Source organism: Anabrus simplex, chromosome 7, assembly GCF_040414725.1.
Source record: "Anabrus simplex isolate iqAnaSimp1 chromosome 7, ASM4041472v1, whole genome shotgun sequence".
In the NCBI taxonomy this organism is placed as follows: Eukaryota; Metazoa; Arthropoda; class Insecta; order Orthoptera; family Tettigoniidae; genus Anabrus; species Anabrus simplex.
Genome location: NC_090271.1, coordinates 241,248,566 through 241,274,668, shown reverse-complemented (window position 1 = coordinate 241,274,668; position 26,103 = coordinate 241,248,566). Strand labels below are relative to the sequence as shown.

General features: G+C 40.8%; 1 protein-coding gene and 1 pseudogene across 1 annotated transcript in view; both read left to right on the top strand.

The window, feature by feature from the left end:
* Nucleotides 1-26,103, top strand: part of LOC136877521 (allantoicase-like) — an 82,542-nt gene that overhangs the window by 3,398 nt on the left and 53,041 nt on the right. The gene's annotated exons all lie outside the window — the stretch shown is intronic.
* Nucleotides 9,587-9,705, top strand: LOC137501574 (5S ribosomal RNA; annotated as a pseudogene).

Here is a 26,103-nt window from a genome sequence, read left to right as displayed (position 1 = left end):
CACATAGCCTACTTCTGTCGAATAGCACCAAGGGTTCAGCTCTAGACTTAACGTCTCCATCCGACGGACGAATCACTATCACTATCAACACCGTCATATGGCCTCACTGCATATTAATACTGAGGAGGACCAGGCAAATGCTGGGGCTGTACCTTAATTAAGGCCACGGCCGCTTCCTTCCAACTCCTAGGCCATTCCTATCCCATCGTCGCCATACGACCTATCTGTGTCGGTGCGACGTAAAACCCCTAGCACACAATACTGAGGAGGACCGAGCTCGATAGCTGCAGTCGCTTAAGTGCGGCCAGTATCCAGTAATCGGGAGATAGTGGGTTCGAGTCCCACTGTCGGCAGCCTTGAAGATGGTTTTCCGTGGTTTCCCATTTTCACACCAGGCAAATGCCGGGGCTGTACCATAATTAAGGCCACGGCCGCTTCCTTCCAACTCCTAGGCCTTTCCTACCCCATCGTCGCCATAAGACCTATCTGTGTCAGTGCGACGTAAAGCAAATAGCAAAAAATAAAAAATAAAAAATAATAAAAATAGGAGGGGTGTTAGAATTGAATCCGAGCTTTTGACACTCAATCTAGTGATTAAAAATTGTATACCACCACTTCTCTTACCCTGCACGACAACATTCTGAACCGGCTAACCACGGTCTCAGACCATATGACTTGTAGCCTTCACGATGATGAACACCAGGCGGGGTAAGTCTTAAATACTAATACTGTAATATGTACAAGATTCAAACGCAAACACAATTTGGCCTTTTCAAAAGCTAATAAATTTAGCTGTCCGCCCCTGTGGTGTAGTGGTTAGTATGATTAGCAGCCACCCTCGGAGGCCCGGGTTCGATTCCCGGCTCTGCCACGTAATTTGAAAAGTGGTACGAGGACTGGAACGTGGTCTACTCAGGTCAACTTAGTAGAGGGGGGTTCGATTCCCACCTCAGCCATCCTCGAAGTGGTTTTCCGTGGTTTTCTACTTCTGCTCTAGACAAATGCAGGGATAGTACCTAACTTAAGGCCAAGGTCGATTCCTTCCCTTTTCCTTGCCTGTCCTTTCCAATTTTCCCATCACCCACAGAGGCCCTGTTCAGCATAGTAGGTGAGGCCACCTGGGCGAGGTACTGGTTCCTCTACCCAGTTGTATCCCTGACCACACTCAAGTCTCACCCTCCAGGACACTGCCCGTGAGGCTATAGAAGCGGAATCCATATGTGAGTCCGAGGAAAAATCCAACCCTGGAGGGTAAGCTGATTAAATAATAATAATAATAATAATAATAATAATAATAATAATAATAATAATAATAATAATAATAGAGCGCTGCTTCCTTTATAACTATTTCATTTTCCAGACCCTTTTCTAAAGTCCGTTCATACATTCAGCACCTAGTGGGATCGTAGCCTATCCTATAGAGGCAGGTCTCTGACGACACAACAATCATTTACATTCTTCTACTTATCATCATCATCATCATCATCGCCTACAGGAAGGAAATATAAAACATCCTTGAGATGTTAAGTGAAAATTTTTCATGTGTAAAACAAAGACATGAAGATATACAGACGTAATTTCAATTTTAGATACACCGGGCGAGTTGGCCGTGCGGTTAGGGGCACGCAGCTGTGAGCTCGCATGCGGGAGATAGTGAGTTCGAATCCCACTGTCGGCAGCCCTGAAGATGGTTTTCCGTGGTCTCCCATTTTCACACCAGGCAAATGCTGGGGCAGTACCTTAATTAAGGCCACGGTCGCTTCCTTGCCATTCCCAGGCCTTTCCTATGCCGTCATCGCCGTAAGACCTATCTGTGTCGGTACGACGTAAAGCAAATAGAAAAAAAATAGCTACATACTGGATTCAGTAGAAGGGGTGGGGGTTCCTTCTATAGACGCATAAAATGCATTGCCTTTATGTTGTTTTAAATCGGTTCATGGAAAATCTGGTCACTAGCAAAGGTGATCTTAAGATAAGTTTTCAGTGTACATACAGTTAGGAATAGTGCCGAGAGAACACTCGTAATGGTGAGATGAATTCTAGGTGGATTAATCTGCACGTGTGGACCGGCTTTAGTGGTGACGTCATGTGAAGCGAATAGTGCAGAGTAGGTTACCTTGGAGTATAATAACTCGGTCACAAAAGGTAAGCGATGCAGAAGGAGACTAAAATGATGACGGTTAAACTCGGTTCTTAACTATTTCCAGGTAAGAAGTGTTCAAATAAACCAGATCACACCGCTGCGGTAGTTGAAGATACAGGTACACAGGAGAGGAGTTTAGTTCATTCGCAGATCCTTGTTGGCAAAACAGATAGTGGCGGAGGTGATTATTAGGGCCCGGGAATTTATGATATGTCATATTTTTTCTTTATATAATTTCCATGGGAAATGCAAGTTAAACATAATTTTACCTACGGTGACTAAAATGATTCAATTTTCAAGGGTCATATAAAGTCATGTTTTGTCTATTTTAACGTTTTTGTCATTTTTGGATATTTTTTAATATATTATGGTCATATTTCCACGTGATTTTTCTTATTTTTGTCGTATTTTTTATCTCTCTATTCCATTTTCGCTTACCTGCTTGCAGTCGTCTCAAAGACGGATATTTTACATCTCCTAATTGTTGTCTGTAATTTCTTACAATTATCTTTCTTAGAAATATGTATTTATATGATTTAGGACGGTAAACTGTATAGAAAGAGACAGATGCGTATAAAACGTCGGAATAATGAGACTCAGCTGAGCTCTAATTATTTGACGTGTTTCAAATATGCCCCAATAACATCCTGCGATGTTGAGCGCTCTTACAAGTCAGTGATACGTGAAACTAGAAGATCTATCATTCTTGAAAACTTTAAAATATATGTAATTCTTTCTGATCGCCCATCAAAATGAGACATTTATTTCATTCTGTGAAGAGTCGAGAGTTACTTCTGTATTAAATTCAAAATATAATAATAAAATTACTATTATTACTTATTATTGGTTCGAACCACACTGTCGGCCGTCCTGAAGATGGTTTTCCACGGTTTCCCATTTTCACACCAAGCAAATGCTGGGACTGTACCTTAATTAGGGCCACGGACGCTTCCTTCCCACTCCTAGCCTTTTCCTCTCCCATCGTCGCCGTAAGACATATCTGTGTCAGTGTGACGTAAAGCAACTAGCAAAAAATTACTTATTATTATTATTATTATTATTATTATTATTATTGAATATTCTAGATTTTAAAAGTATATTTTCAATATAATGTTAATTTAAACAGCGGCAAGATTTTGAAAAATTCTAAAAAGTGACAAGAAATATTTTAAGTCATATTTATTGTCATAATTTAATACATTTTTAGGTCATAAACATCCGGGCCCTAGTGATTATTGTTTTAAGAGGCAACCATCTCCCATTAACACTAACCACAGGAGGTCCTACACAAGTGTTTGCTTCCACGCCCTTCGTGGAGCTTCCCTTTTGCCGATACTTTCATTCTCCGAAGAGTCAAATTTCTTCCTTTTTGATTCCTGATTAGTGTTAAAGAGATGTTGATCGCCCAGTTGTACTTCCTCTTAAAATAGAAATTACCGACATTCCCCAGGACTGGGTAGTAGCATTCATGCCACAGCCAGTGCTTGTTGGTGTTTTTAAAGATGTTGCAAGATGCAGTGATAAGCCTATTATTCGTTCAATGGTCATTCTCAACCAGGGAAGAATCTGTTCTCCCATTTCCACAGATTTATTAAATTTTAATTATTTTCAGAAAACGAATTCACTATACGAGTTTCTACAGGTCTTCAAATATAGCATGTGACTTATCATCTTATGTTATGGCGAGTGCCTTATCTCAAGTACATGCTGACAAACACTCGTCTCCAACACGTCTAGATGGGAGTTGACGTAATACTAGTTTGAAAACAAAGCTTACAATGTATGATTCAAAATGTAGTTGAGTTGAAGTGTTACCTGCGTTCCCTATCTGACTATAGAGTAAGCTACTGCAGATAATACAAGACTGCTTTCATTTAGCAAGTTGCCTGACCACAGAAACCCGTTTAGTGAACAATCTCACTGTGAGAAGCCCCGGGGATACAAAGTGACGCAACAGATCAAAGGTACCAGAGATATCTTATTTATTTTTATGTATTATTTATTTCATCTGTCCATCCTCTGGACTCAGCGAGGGATCCCACTTCTACCACCTGAAAGGCAGTGTCCTAGAGCGTGAGACATTCGTCGGGGATACAACTGGGAAGGAAGACCAATACCTCACCCAAGCGACCTCACCTGCTATGCTGAACAGGGACTTTGTAGCTGGATGGGAAGATTGGTATGGATAGGCAAGGAAGAGGAAAGGAAGTTAGGTACAATCCCGGCATTTGCCTGGAGAAGAAGTGAAAAACTATGGAAAATCACTTCGAGGATGGCTGAGATTGGAATCGAACACTCCTCTGCTCAGTTGACCTCCCGAAGCTGAGTGGGCCCTGTTCCAGTCCTTGAACCACTTTTCAAATTTCGTGGCAGAGACAGAAGTCGAACCCGGGTCTTCGGGGGTGACAGCTAATCACATTAACCACTACAACAGAGTGGCAGGCAATTTTAAGTCTAACTAAATATTTTTACAGTTTTCGAAGCGCTGAGGTGCTGGAATGTTGTTCCATATTGAACCATTGACTTACCATTCCATCGTTGGTCGGCCACAGCTGCTGCAGTAGAGCAATATTGAACTCTTAAATTTTGGGGTCGTTGCGAGAATAATTCGGTCACGATCTTAACCAAACGATGGGGTTCAGAAGAGAGCCCAACTACTTGAAATGAGGAGCCAATATGTGCTTACTAACTTTTATTGAATCAAGTAATTGCACAAAAATATTTTATTTATATAAATCCTTTGTCAATAAAATTATTAATTATTAAATGTTTCAAACGCAGTCACATTGCATAGCGTTATTTTTATTGATTGCAATATCGAAGAATTTTCTTTGGAGAAAAGTAGAGATCTCACAGATTAGTGAACAGCCAAACTGAAAAAGTGAAAAGAAAACCTGAAAATCGGACACCTATTGATCCAAACGATAACTGAGAATTAATCCACACGATCCGTGGAAAATCTGACCTTCAACAAGTAGAATGCCGGATTTACTCTTAACTAAGGTTATCCACCAGTCAAATACCCTGTCGGATATGGGAACACCCGCTGAATGGACCCTTAATCGAACCAAATTGACTATCAGTTGCTTCGGATAGGTTGCGAAATATTATTGGAAATCATGGTGTTCACTACAAGTTAACAGCAGCATTCACAATTGAAAATAAAATTCCACCATGTATTGTCATCTCGTGACACCCTTAAGTTATAAAATAATCCCGATGCTGAAACGTGCATCACCCAAACAGCTGTTCAGAAGGAACCAACAACAACACGATCCGAGAGGATCTTACGTTACGTCGTTCTGAAGGAACAAAACTGCGAAATGCAGGAAACACTTATTCATCACGCATTTAGAAGAAATGCCAAACAATGAGGTTAAATAAAAAGTGGTAAATCACTTGAAAAATATTATTATAAAACCAACTTTCAGGTTATAAATGGTTACGTTACGCTTAATAAAATTACAAGTCCACATGGTAAAATAAAATAAAACACAGAATTATTTCCTTTATAACAATGACTACCATCACAGATCCATCTACTTATTGTTTGTCCCAACACATTACCTACAAAGTTATCAATTGACCACACTCAACTACGTATGAAAATGAAAGAACGACAAAAATTGAAAATGAAATATATTACCGGCTGACGAATCGAACCCGCATTGGTAACTCACGTCTCACCTACTACTAAGTGTCAACACGCACACTATCAAAGCAAAACGGACGTCAGAACGACAGAACAATTAAGTCCGTAAAATAAAATACTGAAGTTCATTGAACTCAAACACGCATGTCGAACTGCAGTAAATATTCAATCACCATTAACTCAGTACCCAATATTGGACAACCCTCACATGTCATTAGTGGTTCCATAATCTTTGGTAAACACCTTACAGCTGGTAAAGGGCTGCGCGCAAGCTTGGCATCAATATTACTCAACTAACACTCTTCGCATTGCATACACTACTGCAGACACTACCATCGCTCAAGTCACTTCGCAAAAACATCTAATCTAAGACTTGAGTATATACAGCTGGCATCCCAGACCTATCGTCAGGCCTACCTAATGTCTGCACACCCTAACACTAACCTCTATGTACACACACACCCTCCTAAACCTATCGTTGAGCGTGAACTAGGACGTCTCAGCATCAGTATACTCCTAGGATAACACGTGACGTCCTAAATCTATTGTCGAGCGGAAATTGGGTCGTATACGCTTCCTCTAGCATATCAGGCGAAATCGTAACTTCTAACACACTCTTAGATATTTTAGCTGTAAACCTTGTCGAAAAATAATAGCACACAATGAAACGAATCTTGCCACAGAATGAACGCAAGTCGGGAAATGCAACTAAGTCCCTATCTTGTTACTAAAACATGAAATTGAAAATAAAAACGCGTGGCAAGCAGTCCACAACTCAAACACGATCTCGGCATGCGCAATGAAGTTTGGAAAAATAATAGCGACTTCCAACACACGTCTAACATTACGTGGACCGGGCGAGTTGGCCGTGCGCGTAGAGGCGCGTGGCTGTGAGCTTGCATCCGGGAGATAGTAGGTTCGAATCCCACCATCGGCAGCTCTGAAGATGGTTTTCCATGGTTTCCCATTTTCACACCAGGCAAATGCTGGGGCTGTACCTTAATTAAGCCCACGGCTGCTTCCTTCCAACTCCTAGGCCTTTCCTATCCCATCGTCGCCATAAGACCTATCTGTGTCGGTGCGATGTAAAGCCCCTAGCAAAAAAAATCATTACGTGAATATCGCCAAAAACAGTAATCATCACCACCGCAAAAATCCAGGCTGTAATTTTAGGGTGAAGCCCTCAAATCGCCTACCATCTCATAATTCCAAATACATATCCATGACCATCAAGTGAAACGAAATCCAGTGAATCTACACAGCCAAACTATCGCTTTAAAAACGTCCAATATCTCATCCCACAATGTTTCCGATTTAATGATAAATTATCGCCTCGTAATTTTTGAAATTTACTGATTGGAAACTCGTCATTACAGTCAAATAACACCAACCGTGTATTTAAAATGTTCTTCTACCCTTGAGGTCATATTACTATAATATTCATTATACTGACTTTACGTAACTAGTCACTTGGTCTTTAACTACCACGAGCTACAATCTTCACCAGAAATTGTTTTTCACTTAGGATCTTAACTTGAAATCTTAATACTCATCTCGAACCAACCTTCTCCTGGTCTCAGTTTTCGGATTGTTAGCGGAATATACTACAGCCTGCCACATAAATATCACATTTAATATACAGCCTGCCTCAAAAATTTTTCGCCATCAGCAAATATAGCCTGTCTCAAAAATTCATTCTCATCCCCTTCTCACGGTGGCATCGCATGAAATACATAGGCTTCCTCTGCCTTCAACATCTATACAACTTTTATCTCAACATATATAAATTCTTCGCCATCAATCCCTTTTCTCATATTTCAAGATTTTTCAAACCTCAATCCTCTCGTGACAAACAACTTTTATAAAAATCCCTTTTTATTTTATTTTTACTACAACTTTCGGACCTCAGGAATACAACAACGCACCGTGTTTTCATATATCACCGACATACGCGATGTCACAACATTTTACTTCCCATGAATAAAACATAACTTCATCAGATTTCGCTGGATTTTGAGACACACGCAAACCTTATTGAACATAACTGTTAAATCCACTTTTAACATAGAAAAAGTTTAACCCGCGGTAAACATTATTATTATTATTATTATTATTATTATTATTATTATTATTATTATTATTATTATTATTATTATTATTATTATTATTATTATTATTATCATTATTATTTCGACAAAAAAATCTGAATTCATACGATATTTGAAATTAAGACATTCATCGCGACTACATGATCGTTATCACCTTCCTAATTTAACTCAGTTTGGACAATATCTCAAAGAATATTAACACATTATTTAGACTTCGCATTTTATAGTTTCTTGACGTGAATTTTACAGCACTGAAGAGTTTCACACGACTACCAGAAATGTAATACATTCGCCTGATCATTATTAAATATCAATCCGACACAGGCCTTGAAAATTGGTTGGGACAAACAATATTCTAACTACAACATTTATACAAAGATATTTACAGACCTGTAATCGTAGACATCATCCTGGATTATGGCTGCATCTAGCCAGCAGGCTTTGTGCCTAACCTTCCATGGTTATATTTGTCGTCATCTTCTTATACATATAACTTAAACTACACAATGATTTATATTCGGTGCCGATCACCACCACAAACCGCACTTCCTTGGCGTTTTGCCCTTGTGACGAGCTCGCTCCTCAAATGGTGACTGACACAGTTTCTCAGGACCTTGCTGTCGTTCACCCTATTACTGGCCAGGTGTTCCAAACAGATAAGAGAAATCAGACCTCGCTACCAGCTCTCAGACTTCACTTTTAAAAAATATTAAACGCACCTGATTGAAATACAGGGAGACTCTCAGCTACATATTTTAGCCAACTACCTACACCTTCAAAGTTATCATCTGCGGCAGTTCGGAAAAATTCCTATCACCTTTTTGCTTTAATATTTACTTGAACCATTGACACGAACATGTACCAAGTTACTTGGAGACCAATACCCCGCACTTTCTTCCAGACAAGTGACGTGAGCTTCGCCGTTCAGATGACCAGACAGAGTGTGTAAAATAGACGGATGGGGATTTCTTTTATACCCTCTGAGAGGACGCTACCCTTTCCACGAGGCTTGGTTGTGCAATATACTAATTCCACATCCAATAGACCAAATTTCCTGAAATTTGTTCCATAACTTCGGACAGACTTACGATTCATTACGGTGTTAATTTCATATTTTTCCCATACTCGCAACAGGCGAAATGAATTATTTCTGCCCGGACATTTCGCGGGTTTTTCGTCATCCATCGGCTTTGGCACGTGTCGCTGATCCGCAGGCCGGACTCAAATCCTTCTCTAGGCTTAACTGCATTTATATTTACCCTGGGGGTTCTATCTTCACGTATGGTTTATGAATAATTTAGATTCTTTATTCCTGGATTTACCATGTCACCAAAATATCTCGCTATGAAGAATTTCTTGAATTTGATAAATTGTTCAATATTCGAAGTCCACCGAAGTGTCCCGGTATTTCACAAGCTCGCGGCTTGCTCGACACGGGAAGTTCGTTCCCACGAGACGGCCAGACTCTTGAAATAAAAACATGGCTGCTCTCAAAAAGTAGTTTGTAGCTGAAATAAATATTGGGAATAAAAAAAAATAATTTTCTCATCGTAGAATTATGGGTTCATAATACTGTATTTTGTATGTAGGCTACTGTATGTTCGGTATTCAACCCGAAGGCTGGTTTGATCCTCTACAGCTCCACCAACAGCTGTCACAGATAGCCTAGGTGTCACTGAAAAGGCATACGGTCATACCATGTTGAATACACCGGTTCTCGTCCGATTACCGCAGTTAAGCAATATTGGGCGTGGTCAGCAGGTGGATGGGTGATCGATTGGGAACACCACGTGCCGTTGGCTCAATTCCCAATAATTTATTTTACGCGTCGCTAAATCTACCGACTGGAGGCTGACGTATTTAATAATAATAATAATATTTGTTTTATGTCCCACTAACCACCTTTTTACGGTTTTTCGAGACGCCGAGGTGCCGGAATTTAGTCCCGCAGGAGTTCTTTTACGTGCCAGTAAATCTACCTACACGAGGCTGACGTATTTGAGCACTTTCAACCGTCAGAGCAACTCAGCCCGGCGCTGGCGTATTTAAACATCCATTTAGATATAGGCTAACCTCAGCCATCCTCGAAGGGATTTTCCGTGGCTTTCTTTTCGAGGCAAATGCCGAGATGGTATCTAACTTCCTTCCCTCTTCCTCACCTATCCCTTCCAATCCCCCCCCCCCAAAAGACCCCTGCACAGCATAGCAGGTGAGGTGACAATAGTGACAATGACGAGGATCGAACCGACCAGCTTGGGCTCACGTAGCCTGAGCCGCTCATCCTGGCAGAGAAATATGATTCCGGAAGAGGTTGCCTTCTTCTCTAAAACAAAGAATGAGCCTTTTCAAAGATATGTTTGAGTCTTCCTTTCTCTTTTTTACTTTCTTTTTGAACAATGTTTCCAGTTTTGTATCAAATGTTCCTTCTGAATTCTTCCATTTTTATTTTCATTTTCATTCTTATCTACTTGCACTTATAGACACATTATGCTATGGTTTAATACACCAACACATTCAGTTCCTTGTTACATTAAGCATAACATAAATGGCTTCGTCTTTGATTTCTACTGTATGATAGAAGGCAATAGACAGGTTACGAGTATTGCTGTATTTCAGTAGAACTTTCTCGATTTATCTACGGGCTGCTCAGCGAATTAACAGCTCAAATTGTAAAACGGTTGGATAGTGTCAGATACGGTAGTTCACAATTGAAGTTCGAATCCAATTCGCTACCTTCTGTATGTGTTCAACGTTCTTATTATTATGTTTGGCGTTACTAGTGGACACTCGATGCCGTGGAGGAGTCGGCTAACTGACTCTTAATGAAATATCTCACCGTAGTGAATTAACGACTACTGACAATGTTTTTACAGAACATATATTTTTCGTGGAATCCGAACCAACCCGCGAACTCCTCTAGCAACTTCTACAAAGGCCTTAACGCTTGCAATCTGCGAGGAAGGGAACACATATACCGCTTTCTCTCAGCAACCACACATCAAGGGCTAGATTTCGAAGTTCATCTTAGGAGTAGGTGGTGGTGATGGCGGCGGCGATTATTGTTTTAAGAGGAAGCATAACTAGGAAACCATCCTCTATAACTTATAACATTAATCAGAGAGAAAAAAATGGTAGGGTTCCGTCACTTAGAACAATTGAGATATAGGCCAAAGAAAGACAAGGGTCACGAAGGGCGTGAAAATGAAAGACTCCCTGGGCCTCGATTGCTCTGATGCCGTCGGGGTCGGAAGGCAACACGAGTTGACCAAGAGAGGTCGGATAGGATAGATGAAATGAAGAGTCTGGCACAAGTAAGTGGAAGGAAGGCCAGGACTCAGCTAAGGGTCCCATAGGATCTTGGGGCGGGGTCAGACAAGTTCTCCCTCATGATGCACTTTGTCTCGGCCTACACGTTTTCGATTGGGCTGAGATCAAGGACGCAAGGAGGCCAGTCTATAAGAATTATTTCGTCGTATTCGGCGAACCATCGCTGGTGTGTGTGTGTGTGAGAGAGGGAGAGAGAGAAATTGGTCCTGGTGAAAATGAATTACTACCTCAGAATACGGTTGCCGCAACCATGGGACCCTAATATCACTCCTAATATTAATGAGCGGGCAAGCTGGCCGTGCAGTTAGGGAGATAGTGGGTTTGAACCCCACTGTTCGTAGCTCTGAATATTTTTTTCCGTGGTATCCCATGTTCACACCAGACAAATGCTGAGGCTGTACCTTAAGTCAGACCACGGTCGCTCCCTTCCCACTCCCAGGCCTGACCTATCCTATCATCGCCATAAGATCTATCTGTGTCGTTCCGACGTAAAACAAACATCAATAAAAAATAAAATTAATATACACTGGCGGATAAAAATATCCAGACTCCAAGAAGGGGTTGTGCTAGATTAACGAACGTTGGTAGGCGCGTTTATACATCTGAAAGTTGACATTGAATCAAATTTCCCGCAAATCGCATAAGCGTGGCGCAAGTAGTGGCCCCATGACGTTGCGCTTCAGGTTTGCTTTAAATACGGGCTGTACAGTGCTAGAGGTTTAGTTACCTGTGAGTTTGGACAGAGGGACTGTGAGTGGGTCAAGAGTGCCTTCACGACGATGAAGAGGTCAGCATCAACACTCACTGCGGTTGAACGAGGGCGTAAATTAGGGCTATGTGAAGGTGGATTTTCCTTCCGCGCTATTGCAGAACGACTTGGTAGGAATGTCACCAGTCTGCATGCGTGCTGGCAGCAATGGTCACGAGAAGGTACGCTCGCAAGAAGAGCAGGCTCCGAACGTCCACGTGGCACTACCGAGAGGGAGGACCGCCGTATTCGGCTTATGGCTGTGGCGCAGCGGACTGCGTCTGCAGCAGCAATTCGAGCGGCCGTCTGCCACTTCAGTGGTGTCTAGCGAGAGCTCATTGGAGGATAGAGTGGAGGTCCGTTGTGTTTTCCGATTAAAGCTAGTTCTGCTTTGGTGCCAGTGATGGCCGTATATTGGTTAGAAGGTGGCCAGGTGAGCGCCTTCATTCCACCTGTCTGCGACGTCGACCCACTGGACCTACATCGGGAGTTCTGGCCTGGGGAGCAATTTCCTATGACAGCGGAGCACTCTCGTGGTTATCCCACTCACCCTGACTGCAGATGTGTATGTCCGTTTGGTGATTCGACCTGTTGTGCTGCCATTCATGAACAGCATTCCCGGGGTTGTTTTTCAACAGGATAACGCACGCCCCCATGCCGTTGTTGTAACTCAACGTGCTCTACAGAGTGTCGACATGTTGCCTTGGCTTGCTCGATCCCCCGATCTGTCCTCAACCGAGGACGTATGGGATATCATTGGACGACAACTCCGGCGTTATCCACAACCGGTATTAACCGTCCCTGTATTGACCGACCAAGTGCAACAGGTATGGAACTCCATCCCAAAAGCTGACATCCGGCATCTATATGACACAATGCATGCACGTTTGCATGCCTGCATTCGAGAGTCAGGTGATTACACTGGTTATTAATGGACCAGCATGGCACATTTGCGATGGCTTTTCTCGCGCTTATATTAACCTGTAGTCTTGTACCTTTAATCAATGAAATATGTTGTAACGTTCCAGACGTTACAGTGTAATTATGTTAATTTTATTATGTGTAATTAATTCAGAAATTTAACGTCATGATATTTATTTTGGTAAGTAATTGTATTATAATTCATGTTTAATCATTTGCTCACTATCATTTCATTACTTTGTAACTACGACTTGTAAACGAGGGCTGAATATCCTAATATTCACTTAGATTCTTGCGACATTTGTTTAAAATTAACTTGCAGTAGATTTCCGCTATCTTGCCACATCACCGAGGAAGGAGAAAGGACAAATTTAGACATCAAGTTCTGGGAAAAGCAAGCACGTGTTCACGCGTCCTCACGAAAGCTACCGTATTTCGACCAGAATTATTCAAACTATTCAACGCCTATATTTTGAAAGGAGCGTCATATTGCCATGGATACTGAGAGAATGGACCAATAGAAGAACAGTTAATATCAGAGTTAAGACCCGTCAACTCTAATATCTGGAGTGGGGAGAGACATGTCATCTGATTGGACCACGTGTAGCGACCTGTAATTAGCGCCAGAGAAGGTTATAAAAGGGCGTGCTGGAGCTCTTGGCTTCATCTTGGACCTGCTACTTAATCTTCTTCGTTTGATTCTGCAGTAGTACTCTACTTCATTACCACGACGTGGTACTTAGAAATTCTGAATGAGGGGTGTATAGCCACTCTCATCAGGAAGTACGTACAGCTCGGCTACAAGACCGGTTTGAACCAGTCTAAGTCAATAGGTAGTATTAATCTAGATAGAAATGAAACTTCAGAGAATATTTTCAGTAAAGTTGGAAGGATTCTTAATTGAGTATCCTCTCCAAATAACCCAAGGTGGTTCTGCTAACTATGACTTAGGGCTTATCTCCAATATATGGGATAAAGCATAATAGGGAGTGTTAGTTTTGAAGTCATTTTCCAATTAGTGGGAAGTGCAATTTGCAAGGCAGGAATGGTACTTAGCTGCAGATGAAGAGATATCAAAGACGACCGATGATGTTCCCGCTACAAGGATGGAAGCTTCCCAAGGACCAGCAGAACAAGACTCAATGGTGAGCAAGCGAGTTAAAGATATTGCAAGTTTTCGCGAAGTAGAGTCATTCAATTCTTTATTAAATTCATTTTATATTTTAAATTCAGTCTTCGTTAAACCGTCGTCATTTATATTAAATCTAATAAATAGTATTTTTCTAGTTCACTTTAATCAATCTGCCTTAATTAGCCTTTTGATTTTTAATTCTCCTGCTTAATGATTAGTGCACTTTCACCCCACCCCTGTGATAAGAGTCCGTCCAAGCTTGATTATAAATTTTTATCTTTAAGTCCTCAACTTAAAGATTGGCGCCCTTAGCTTGAATGGTTGCATTTCTCGTTAGATGTTTGTTCTCCGAGAGGGGAAGTCACATAAATGCCGCTCCAACGTGTGGCGAGAAAATCATTAAGTACGGAGCAGTTAATAACAGTAACGATATCAAAATTAGTATTATGGGCAAAATTTGGATATCCACGTTGCATTAGGAGTGTTTGATTGTGGGAAGGGTCATGGCTGATCAGACGAAAGAGGAGAGGATGTTGCGCAGTGGACGGGCGATAAAAGGCAATAACGTATTGAGTTCAGAGGAAGAGTTGTGTAGTCTAGTAGAGGAAAATGAAGATAGAAGTGTAAGTAGTATGGAGAGTGAAGGCAAGCAGAAAGAAGTCAGTATGGAGTCAGATGATAGTAGGATGGGGGGCGAAGCGGAAGTAAACACTAACAATGAAAGTAATAATAATGATCAGTTAATGGGAATGATGCAGTTAATGTTAAGTAAGATAGAGGACAGTAAAACTGAAATAAAAAGTGAATTGGAACAAATTAAAGGTGAATTAGAACAAACTAAATCTGAGCTTAAAGGTGAATTAGAACAAACTAACACTAAAATTGAGAATATTAAATATGAACTTAAAGAACAGTTAGAGCAAACTAAAGCTGAATTAAGCAGGGAGATGAGGGAAAATAAGGAGGAAGCGAATCGGAGAATGGACGAACACAGTAGGCAGTTACGAGATCTGGTGGTAAAAAATGAACATTTTAATAAGCGATTAGAGGACCAGAAAAGTGAATATGAACGGCGAGGGAAAGAGGTAGAAGAAAAGTTTGCGGGGCAGAGAAGTGAATTCCTGGAATTAATGGGGAAGGAAAACAACTCTACTAGGGAGGAAGTAATGAGGCAGGTCACTAGTATTGATAAGAGAGTTGAGACTCAAAGAGGGGAAATACGGATATTTAAAGACCACGTCCAACAAGAGATTGACACAGTAAAGCTTAGAATAGAAGATGAGACCCGGGCAAGTGAAGAAAGGTTTGCGATAGCTGAAGAGAATAAGATTGAAATTAGGACATTGAAAGAGAAGCAGGTTAATTTGGAGAGAGAAATTGATAGGAGAGACAGAGATGTAGAATGCCGGATGGAGAAAGCAGAAAATCAGTTAAAACAGGTGGCAAAGGATAAACAGGTTTTCACGGGAAGGCAATGTCTAGGAAATAGCTACATTAGGGAAATAGAACTACCTAAATTTAATGGGAAACAAACGAACCCGCTAGATTTCCTTAAGATGATAGAAAAACGATTTGAAAAGCGTCTAGAGGAAGGGTCTATGGACTGGGAAGACGTTATGGAAAATATTGACCATGCTTTTGTAGGAGAAACACGGTCTTGGTTCATGGTATATAGGCAGACGATGACGAACCTGAAAGAATTCAGAAATAAGTTTAGAGAGAAATTCTGGAATGAAGCGATACAAGCTCGGGAGAGAGAAAGGGTGGTATTTGGGAGGTACAAACAGCATGAAGGAGTTACTATGACCGAGTACTTCCTGGCACATGTCATGATTTGTCAGAACTTAGATGGTATAACCGAGGGGTCTGATGTAGTTAGACTACTTTTAAGACATTTTCCGGACAGGGTGAGAGAAGCGGCCTGTATGCAAAAAGTTGGTACTATTCAGGAGATGGAGAACCTACTAGGCAGTTTTGATGCGTTAGGTAACCTTAGGAGTAGAACGGAGAATATTCAGAACTTTAGTCATCACAACGGAATGAGACATAACGGTAGAACACAGAATCACGAAGCTCGCAATCAGTTCAGACCTCAGCAGAACAGCAGGAGCGGAGCACAGGAATATAGGACAGGAAATTCCCAACGGAGGCCAGAGCAATGTACTAATGAGTCCAACGTCAATACACAAAGGGAACCTTTAAACTAACAAGAGGCTGTAATGTTAGGTCAGAATTCCAGCCTAGTACGAAGGTAGCGAAGTGTCTTGCCATGAAAGTGTTACCATATGACCTCGATGTTAGAGACGATTTGTTGTATGAACCCGAGCAGAATTATGGAGATTCAAGTAATAAAGTAGTCAATCCCGTTGTTAAATTGAAAGTCTGGGGGGCGTGGGTTAAAGTTTTGATTGATTCTGGTAGCCATATATCATGTATTAGTTCTCAGTGGTATGAGTCATTAGTGAAACAGGGTATTCAGTTGGAGGAAATGCCTGTTAAGTCTACGTTCATCATTACGGCTGTTGGTAAGAAGTCTAAGCAAATTTGTAAACAAGTAGCTGTCCCGATCTGCATTAATAATTCTATTAGCGTTCAGATATGTTTGGTAATTCCGCATTTGATATTTGATCTTATCTTGGGATCTGACTGGTTAACGTTAAAATTGGCTCAGTTAAATTACAATGATCTAGTGCTAAATTTGAGGTGGAATAATGAGGATATCAAGGTCAAGTTTGAGGAGGAAATTCAGAGGAAAACGGAAGTTAGTACAGTGTGGAGAATGAGAGAGGTTTCTAAAGTAAATGAAGAGGCTAGTGAGGGCCTGAAGTTGTGTCAGTTGTGGATTAATGAGGAGAAAATATGTGGCTTGGAAGAAGCCGTAAGTAGAAATGAGTTAAATGAAATCCAGAAGGACAAGTTATTTGAAGTGTTGTGTGAACACGTGGAGATTTTCTCCGAGAAACCTGGTGTTACTCATCTGTATGAACATTCTTTTTCTGTGCTGGATAAGACTCCATTCAGCGGACCGCGGTATCCGATACCACACAAATATGCAAAAGCCGTAGAGGATCAAATTCAAGCTATGTTAGCAGACGATGTGATTGAATTATCAAACAGTCAATACGTTAATCCCTTAATTGTCGTGCCTAAGTCTGATGGATCAATACGTTTGTGTATTGATGGCAGGGAGATGAACCGACGTATTGGTGCTGATCATTTGAGATCACAAACCATTGAAGAGTTGATACAGAATTTTCAGGGTAAGAGTTGGTTTTCTACGTTAGATCTTAGGAGTAGTTTTTGGCAGATACCTTTAAGATCAGAAGACAGGCCTCTTACTGCTTTCAGCTATAAGCATAGTTTGTACCAATTTAGGCGTGTTCCTTTTGGCACCCGTACGAGTTCGGCAGCTCTTATTCGCGCACTTAGTATTGCCTTGGGAGATGATACTGGAGATTATGCTACTATTTATATCGATGATTTGGTTATAGGATCTTGTACCTTTGAAGAGCACTTGGACCACTTGGAGAGGATTTTTTCTAAATTAGAGTATGCTGGTTTTACTCTGAAACTTGACAAATGTGTTTTCAGTAGACGAGAGGTGACTTTTTTGGGGCACCGTGTATCGGCAATGGGAGTGACGCCTGAGAGCACAAGAATTGAAAAAATATTGAATACTACGACACCTAGAAATATTAAGGAGCTCAGATCGTATATTGGTGTATGTAATTTTTTCAGACGATTTGTAGTGAGATTTGGTAACTTACTAGAGCCTCAGAATGAACTAGTGAGAGTGTTAGGTTTGCCTGAGGAACCACCTCGTAATGCTGAATTTTACGTCCGACTGGCACGGGAGAACCTGATTAAATCTGGAGATAAACGTAAAAGACAACAGAAACGTAAGGTACTGGATAACTTTGAGGTAGGTGATATGGTTTTGGTGAGAGTTCCCATGTTGTCAAATAGTGAGGATAAGGTAACTAAGAAATTTTTTCTTTTATATCAAGGCCCTTATAAAGTACATCGTAAACTAGGACCCTGTGCTTACAAGTTAGCGGATGGCGAGAGCGTAATGAATGGTTCATATAACATTAGTAGTTTACGGAGATACCTGTCGTGTGAGGTGGCTGAACCGGATGGTGAGATATAGGTCAGTAACTCGGGGAAGTTGCTACTTGTTATGTCAGACTACGAGCGGGATGAGTTTACGTCTCAATTGTGGTGGTATTTCCTAGTTGTGTTTGTAAACAAGGGAGGTGTTTGTGTGGCGGTAGATTTACGCTTGTTCATTGACGATAGATCATCTGTTTTCCGTATGTGAGGCCATGAAATTTGATATATTTGTTTTCTGAGATGTTACAGAAGGCTAATTAAAGCTGACGACGGCAAATAATTAATTTTCCCGTATGTGCATTTCTAACTTGCAATAATTTTACCGTGAGCTTAAATCACGTGTGTATTCGAGTGAAGTGTACTACATCCTGCTTCAAGATAAGGTTGAAACATTCGAAAGAGTGATAAAAGTGTAAATTGTTTATATCATTTGTTTTCCATGTTTCTAATGTATAAGATTGGAAAAGAACGTGTTATTGCTATCTAGCAAAGAATGTCGGAGAGATGGGGAGTAAAAGGACAGATAGACACTCGGCAGAGTCTATAATCTGAAATTGTATATATATTATGTTATATTTTCTAGGATAATCTTGTTTTTTTTTTACAAAAGTGAAAAGTTGCTCATGTTGGGCATAAGTTTGTAGCTATACTTCAAGATGAACTGAAATAACAGACAGTCGCAATGGTAAGCAGTCTAAGAGAGATATGATGGAAAGAGTGAGATATAATTAATTGTATGAAAATAATGTCGCTCGTTATGGGCAGGTAATAGAGGTATTTCAAGTTAATGTGGGAGTAAGTGTGTGAGTTCTCAACTCATATGATATTTGTTAAGAACTCATGGGGGCGTATGTAACGTTCCAGACGTTACAGTGTAATTATGTTAATTTTATTATGTGTAATTAATTCAGAAATTCAACGTCATGATATTTATTTTGGTATGTAATTGTATTATAATTCATGTTTAATCATTTGCTCACTATCATTTCATTACTTTGTAACTACGACTTGTAAACGAGGGCTGAATATCCTAATATTCACTTAGATTCTTGCGACATTTGTTTAAAATTAACTTGCAGTAGATTTCCGCTATCTTGCCACATCACCGAGGAAGGAGAAAGGACAAATTTAGACATCAAGTTCTGGGAAAAGCAAGCACGTGTTCACGCGTCCTCACGAAAGCTACCGTATTTCGACCAGAATTATTCAAACTATTCAACGCCTATATTTTGAAAGGAGCGTCATATTGCCATGGATACTGAGAGAATGGACCAATAGAAGAACAGTTAATATCAGAGTTAAGACCCGTCAACTCTAATATCTGGAGTGGGGAGAGACATGTCATCTGATTGGACCACGTGTAGCGACCTGTAATTAGCGCCAGAGAAGGTTATAAAAGGGCGTGCTGGAGCTCTTGGCTTCATCTTGGACCTGCTACTTAATCTTCTTCGTTTGATTCTGCAGTAGTATTCTACTTCATTACCACGACGTGGTACTTAGAAATTCTGAATGAGGGGTGTATAGCCACTCTCATCAGGAAGTACGTACAGCTCGGCTACAAGACCGGTTTGAACCAGTCTAAGTCAATAGGTAGTATTAATCTAGATAGAAATGAAACTTCAGAGAATATTTTCAGTAAAGTTGGAAGGATTCTTAATTGAGTATCCTCTCCAAATAACCCAAGGTGGTTCTTCTAACTATGACTTAGGGCTTATCTCCAATATATGGGATAAAGCATAATAGGGAGTGTTAGTTTTGAAGTCATTTTCCAATTAGTGGGAAGTGCAATTTGCAAGGCAGGAATGGTACTTAGCTGCAGATGAAGAGATATCAAAGACGACCGATGATGTTCCCGCTACAAGGATGGAAGCTTCCCAAGGACCAGCAGAACAAGACTCAATGGTGAGCAAGCGAGTTAAAGATATTGCAAGTTTTCGCGAAGTAGAGTCATTCAATTCTTTATTAAATTCATTTTATATTTTAAATTCAGTCTTCGTTAAACCGTCGTCATTTATATTAAATCTAATAAATAGTATTTTTCTAGTTCACTTTAATCAATCTGCCTTAATTAGCCTTTTGATTTTTAATTCTCCTGCTTAATGATTAGTGCACTTTCACCCCACCCCTGTGATAAGAGTCCGTCCAAGCTTGATTATAAATTTTTATCTTTAAGTCCTCAACTTAAAGATTGGCGCCCTTAGCTTGAATGGTTGCATTTCTCGTTAGATGTTTGTTCTCCGAGAGGGGAAGTCACAATGTTACCTCGACAAACAGACTGCTATAATTTCCGTATTCTACATTCTTTATTTCATGATGTTTGGAACTTTACCGCCAGTGTATTTGGCTGCATCTAGCTGACCTTGCATCCTGTAAAGCATTCCAAGTCCACGGGAAGACACCCACCCCCATATTGGTCAAGACACACTACCACTATTAGAATAACCAGTAGCGGCTATTAGGGAGGAGGCGCGGGGGTGGCAGTCGCACCCCCACTTTTTGGAGAAAAAATTACATTTTTATTCCACTTATCAGCCTGAAACTAGGAATCACAAAAACAAAATTGAGCAAACCCTGTTGTCTTTTCATCTAATTCTTTCCTTTAATTTCTTAAATTGTTAAGAAAAGTAATTAGCGGAAATACGCACAAAATGTCATTCGTCGCGGCTAACCGAATTGTACAGCTCCACAGCAAGTAGTGGAGACCCGCGGAATAATATGTAACAAACATGTTCTGTGACAGAGAGTAGCAGGGATATATATCCACCAAGATCACCAGCTTGCCGTGCGCATTCGTCGGTCTGACAGTCTCACTCCTCAGTCAATGTGTCTGTTCAGTTCTGTCTAGTGTCTGTTACTTTGTTACTGTGTATTCAAACACTAAACACTTTTAAATTGTATAATCACAACATACTTCTATTTAATTGTAATACATGTATAATTATTGTTCCCTTGGCGAAAGTTTCATTAAATAGTACTATTATTACCGGACATAAGTTGATAAGACTGTCAACCTTTACGTCTCTATCGAAATTCGCTCAGAAAGGATCATAAACTTACCATTTTATGGCTATCTCTTTTTTTCCAATTTTGATTTCCCTCCCCCCACTACTTATCCCCAATCGCCGCTACTAGAAGAATCTATGCCGTACTGGGATGAGTGGACGGTGATACTTTGGAAGCCGGTTCGGATGTTGGAATCATAGAAAAATAAGTTTTACGATACCGGTACCGAAAGTAGCCGAGAGGAGAGATCCTTCCTCGATGCCTGCCAGGGACTCACTAATCGGTCCCCAAATGTTTGAAACCAAACAGCGTCAAAGTGCAACATGCGACCATCTTCTTCTTTCCCTATTGGCCTGCTGTGATCAGCTGTGTTAATATTGCCTCCGAGTGTGCTCGCATGATGTGTGGCCACAGGGTTACCACATTCGGTTAAAACAATAAACGAGTGGCAACTCACATTTAATAGTCCAGGGCAATCTCTGTCGCGAAAGTGGCCCCTTCAAGAGGCTCTTTTCTATGGCTGCGGCGCATACTGTCCGCACGACAAGAAAATAAAATAATTTAGCATCACTAACCTTCATCTTTCATGTTATTCACCAGGTCTGTATAATGCCCCGAGGTTGGCAAACCTGTTCAGTGAACTGTGAGATCGTCGTAGGCGTCGCCATGTTGGATCTGTAATCTATATTTCACAAACCGACAACAGAAGTTTTGTCAAGTGTATGTATCAGCTGCCCCTACCGATATTTTGCTCTGCAACCCAACAGACGTATGAGTTGGTCATGAAGTCGAGATTTTCTCTGCTAGTATCCCATTTAGCACCGGTGCACTGTAAGGTCATTCTGCAAATGATTGTGAACACGATTAACCTTCCTGCCCAGCGTTGCCAACCTCCGAAAATTGAAAAACCATACATAAATTCAAAATAAACCGTATTCTTTATCTCAAAGCCGTAAAGTACAAATATCCACCAAAATATACTAGAATTCAATAGAATGCGTGCAACAATAGCAAGTAGCAATAATACCAAATAGGAATACTTAACTGAAACCTATTACTATAAGTAAGAAAATACAAAAATATACTACTTTGCCCTTTCTCCACATGTTGGATTAGGACGCAGCCACTTTCTATACAGTCTATTCTCTCCCACGACTGCCTGTACTTTTGTTTTCTTCTCGGTGTTTTGACAGAAAGTTTTAATTTTTTGGGTGTCAAAGGAGCTGCTTCATTTTTGGAATCAGAAGATAGCCACATCTTTACTTGTTTGACATTCGAAAGAAACGCCAAAGAAAGTAATACATACTTAATTAATAAACAGTAAGCTAACCAACAATAAATTGAAGCACTGCACTGTCACGCAAAATAATTTATAAGTACAATATTATTAATAAGTTTGACGAAATCACATTATACATAAGATTTAAAACTAGACGCTGCACTGTTACATGTTTGACGTTACACCACACTTCACAAAGGTTATGAAAAGATTGACGGAGTTCGGTGCGGGTTGAATCAAGAGTGTGGCTGTGAACAAATGTACGACTACGAGATTACAACTGATAAAGTTTCAAGTAGGGTAATCCCAGTCGTACAGTGAGACAGAAAAATCCCACGTGTCAGGCTATTCAGGCGCTTTATGTGTTGATCCGAAACCATCACAAACGTGAATCACAACATTCAAAGCTTGGGAGTCCCCTGGGGAAGTGGAGATCACGCCATACGTGTCCAGGAAATGAAGTACACAAGAACCTCGTTTATCCGGATTAAGTGGGACCGGGACTGATCCGGATTAAGTGGGACCGGAACTGATCCGGATTAAGTGGGACCGGAACTAATCCGGATTATCAAAAACCCGGATAATCCGGAAAAAACTAAAAAACAAATACAGTAGATGTTATATAATCTGTTAACATAACTTGTACAGTAATACCTTTTTTCAACTGTACAAAATATATAAGAACATTTTCCTTACATTTAATTATGTTATTGGTTTTACGTCCCCCTAACTACTTTTACGGTTTTCGGAGACGCCGAGGTGCCGGAATTTAGTCCCGCAGGAGTTCTTTTTACGTGCCAGTAAATCTACCGACACGAGGCTGACGTATTTGAGCACCTTCAAATACCACCGGACTGAGCCAGGATCGAACCTGCTTTCTTACATTTACGACACTGTTTTATGCACTAAAATAATGTGTAAGTTTTTCTGTTCTACATTTGTATAGCGTTTGCGCGCAGCACGATCACAAAGACATTTTACTAACAACAGTTCTGCCGATGTGGTTTCAGTCTGGGGTTCTCAATAGGCCATCAGTTTGTCCAGTTGCATTGTTGCCTCTCCATGAGTCATTGTTTCTCCTGATGGAGCGCCGGTTTAATTTTCGAATTTACCATCACTCTCGTCGTTACCTGCCGAGGAACAAGAGGCAATAATTTATTCATGTTTCAACAGGCCGTAGTCTGAATTACAGTCATTTTTCAGCCAGTCATTTACGTCGTTCACATCTACGTCCGAGCATCCGGGAATGCGTGGAAATGAGTCAAGGAAATCAGAAGAGTCCACGGTTTCCCATTCTCAATTCCAGGCGAATACCGGGACGGTACCTTTTATAGACCGTGGCCGAAGTAATTCCAATTCCTGTCCTTAACTATCCCTGGCGGGGAAGACATTCAAGAACAGTCGACCCGTAAAAGAAATACTGTACAAGTAAAACTAAATTTTTATTATTTTCGATCCGGATAAACCGGAGATCCGGATTAATGAGGGTCGAATAAACGAGGTTCTTGTCTATGTTAAAAAAGGAAAAAGAAATGTATAAAAAATCTTAAAATTTCCAATAATAAAACTGTCAATTTAAAAATTTCTCAGAACCGTATCTAACGCGTAGGCTACGGTTTGACATTCGAACCGCATACCGTACACACAGGGTTGAAAACCGTAAATGTACGGCTCTAACCGTGCGGTTGGTAACGCTGTTGCTGCCAGTGGCGTAGCCAGGAACGGCCGATAGGGGGTTATAGTTTGATGATAGAGCACAATGAAGGTGTCTGTGCGTGTGTGGTGCGCGTATGCAAGACTTGTCATTATAAGGACACCGTTACAAGTGGATCATGTTGATGTTTAGACTGCAGTACACTAAAAAATCTTATATTCAAATAAATAACATGGACAATACGATCAAGGTCAAAAGTTTTACAGTGAATGGTAAGTTCAGTTTGCAATCTAAAATTCAACTTTCGAGGCTTCTTAGAAAACATATTCAAAAGATCTGTTGGTCCTACAACTACGCCTCTAAGTGTCTATTTAGTTTATTGACAATTTGTGTTTATTTTCTTTTCGTAAAATTTCCATGGGGGTGATTATAAATCCCAGTAAAGCCCCCTTGGCTACGCCCCCAGAGAAATTAAAGTAGCTGGGTAGCATTTTAACAGTAGGACGTTGAAATTAACTGCCGAAACAGTCCAGCAGCAGAGGCTTCTTTCGAGAAACTTAGCCGACGCGTTTTCTCGTTACACACGAAACTGACTGTTCTAGGCTGTTCTGTATGCTTCTCATACTTGGTGTCCCTATCGACGGCATATCAAGATGTTAGATAGTATCCACCTGAAATATTTCAGATCAATCCTGCGTATCAAATGGAATGATTACCAAAGATGGACTTCGAAGGGCAAACTTATTAGATGCCGTATTGAGACAGTGGTCACAAAAAATCAATTACAGTGGGCAGGACATGTTATCCGGGTGCAAGACCACCAGCTATCTAAAAATACCTTGCATAGTGGATTACAGGACGGGAGAAGAAAGGTTGGTGGACAAAAACTTCGGTTCAAAAATGTCCTGCAGCATAGTATTGCTCCCGAGTGTTTGGCAGGTGATCGCTTCAAATGGTGTCGCATAATTAATACACAAGCAAACTGACGCTTTCAGAAAGGAGCACCTGCAGACAATGGATAACAAACGGGATGAACTGAAGAATAGGCAGGGGCCAATGACCTAAATGTTAGGTGGCGGTGGTGATTATTGTTTTAAGAGGAAGTACAACTAGGCAACCATCCTCTATATAACACTATCAATCAATCAATCAATCAATACTGATCTGCATTTAGGGCAGTCGCCCAGGTGGCAGATTCCCTATTTGTTGTTTTCCAAGCATTTTCCTAAATGATTTCAAAGAAATTGGAAATTTATTGAACATCTCTCTTGGTAAGTTATTCCAATCCCTAACTCCCCTTCCTATAAATGAATATTTGCCCCAGTTTGTCCTCTTGAATTCCAACTTTATCTTCATATTGTGATCTTTCCTACTTTTATAAACGCCATTCAAACCTATTCGTCTACTAATGTCATTCCACGCCATCTCTCCGCTGACAGCCCGGAACATACCACTTAGTCGAGCAGCTCTTCTTCTTTCTCTCAATTCTTCCCAACCCAAACATTGAAACATTTTTGTAACGCTACTCTTTTGTCGGAAATCGCCCAGAACAAATCGAGCTGCTTTTCTTTGGATTTTTTCCAGTTCTTGAATCAGGTAATCCTGGTGAGGGTCCCATACACTGGAACCATACTCTAGTTGGGGTCTTACCAGAGACTTATATGCCCTCTCCTTTACATCCTTACTACAACCCCTAAACATCCTCATAACCATGTGCAGAGATCTGTGCCCTTTATTTACAATCCCATTTATGTGATACGACACTTCGATAAATGAAGATATCGGCCAAAGGAAGACAGTGGACACGAAGGGCGTGAAAATGAAAGACTCACTAGCCCTCGCAAACCTAATAGGATCGGGGTCGGAAAAGAACAAGAGTTGACGAAGAGAGGTCGGACAGGATAGATGAATGTGACGAATCTGGCACAAGTGGAAGCAATGCCAGGACTCAGCTAAGGGCCCCGTGGTCGCCAACCCACGCTCCCAAGTTCAGATCCTCTGGGGCCCCCTTTAGTTGCCCCTT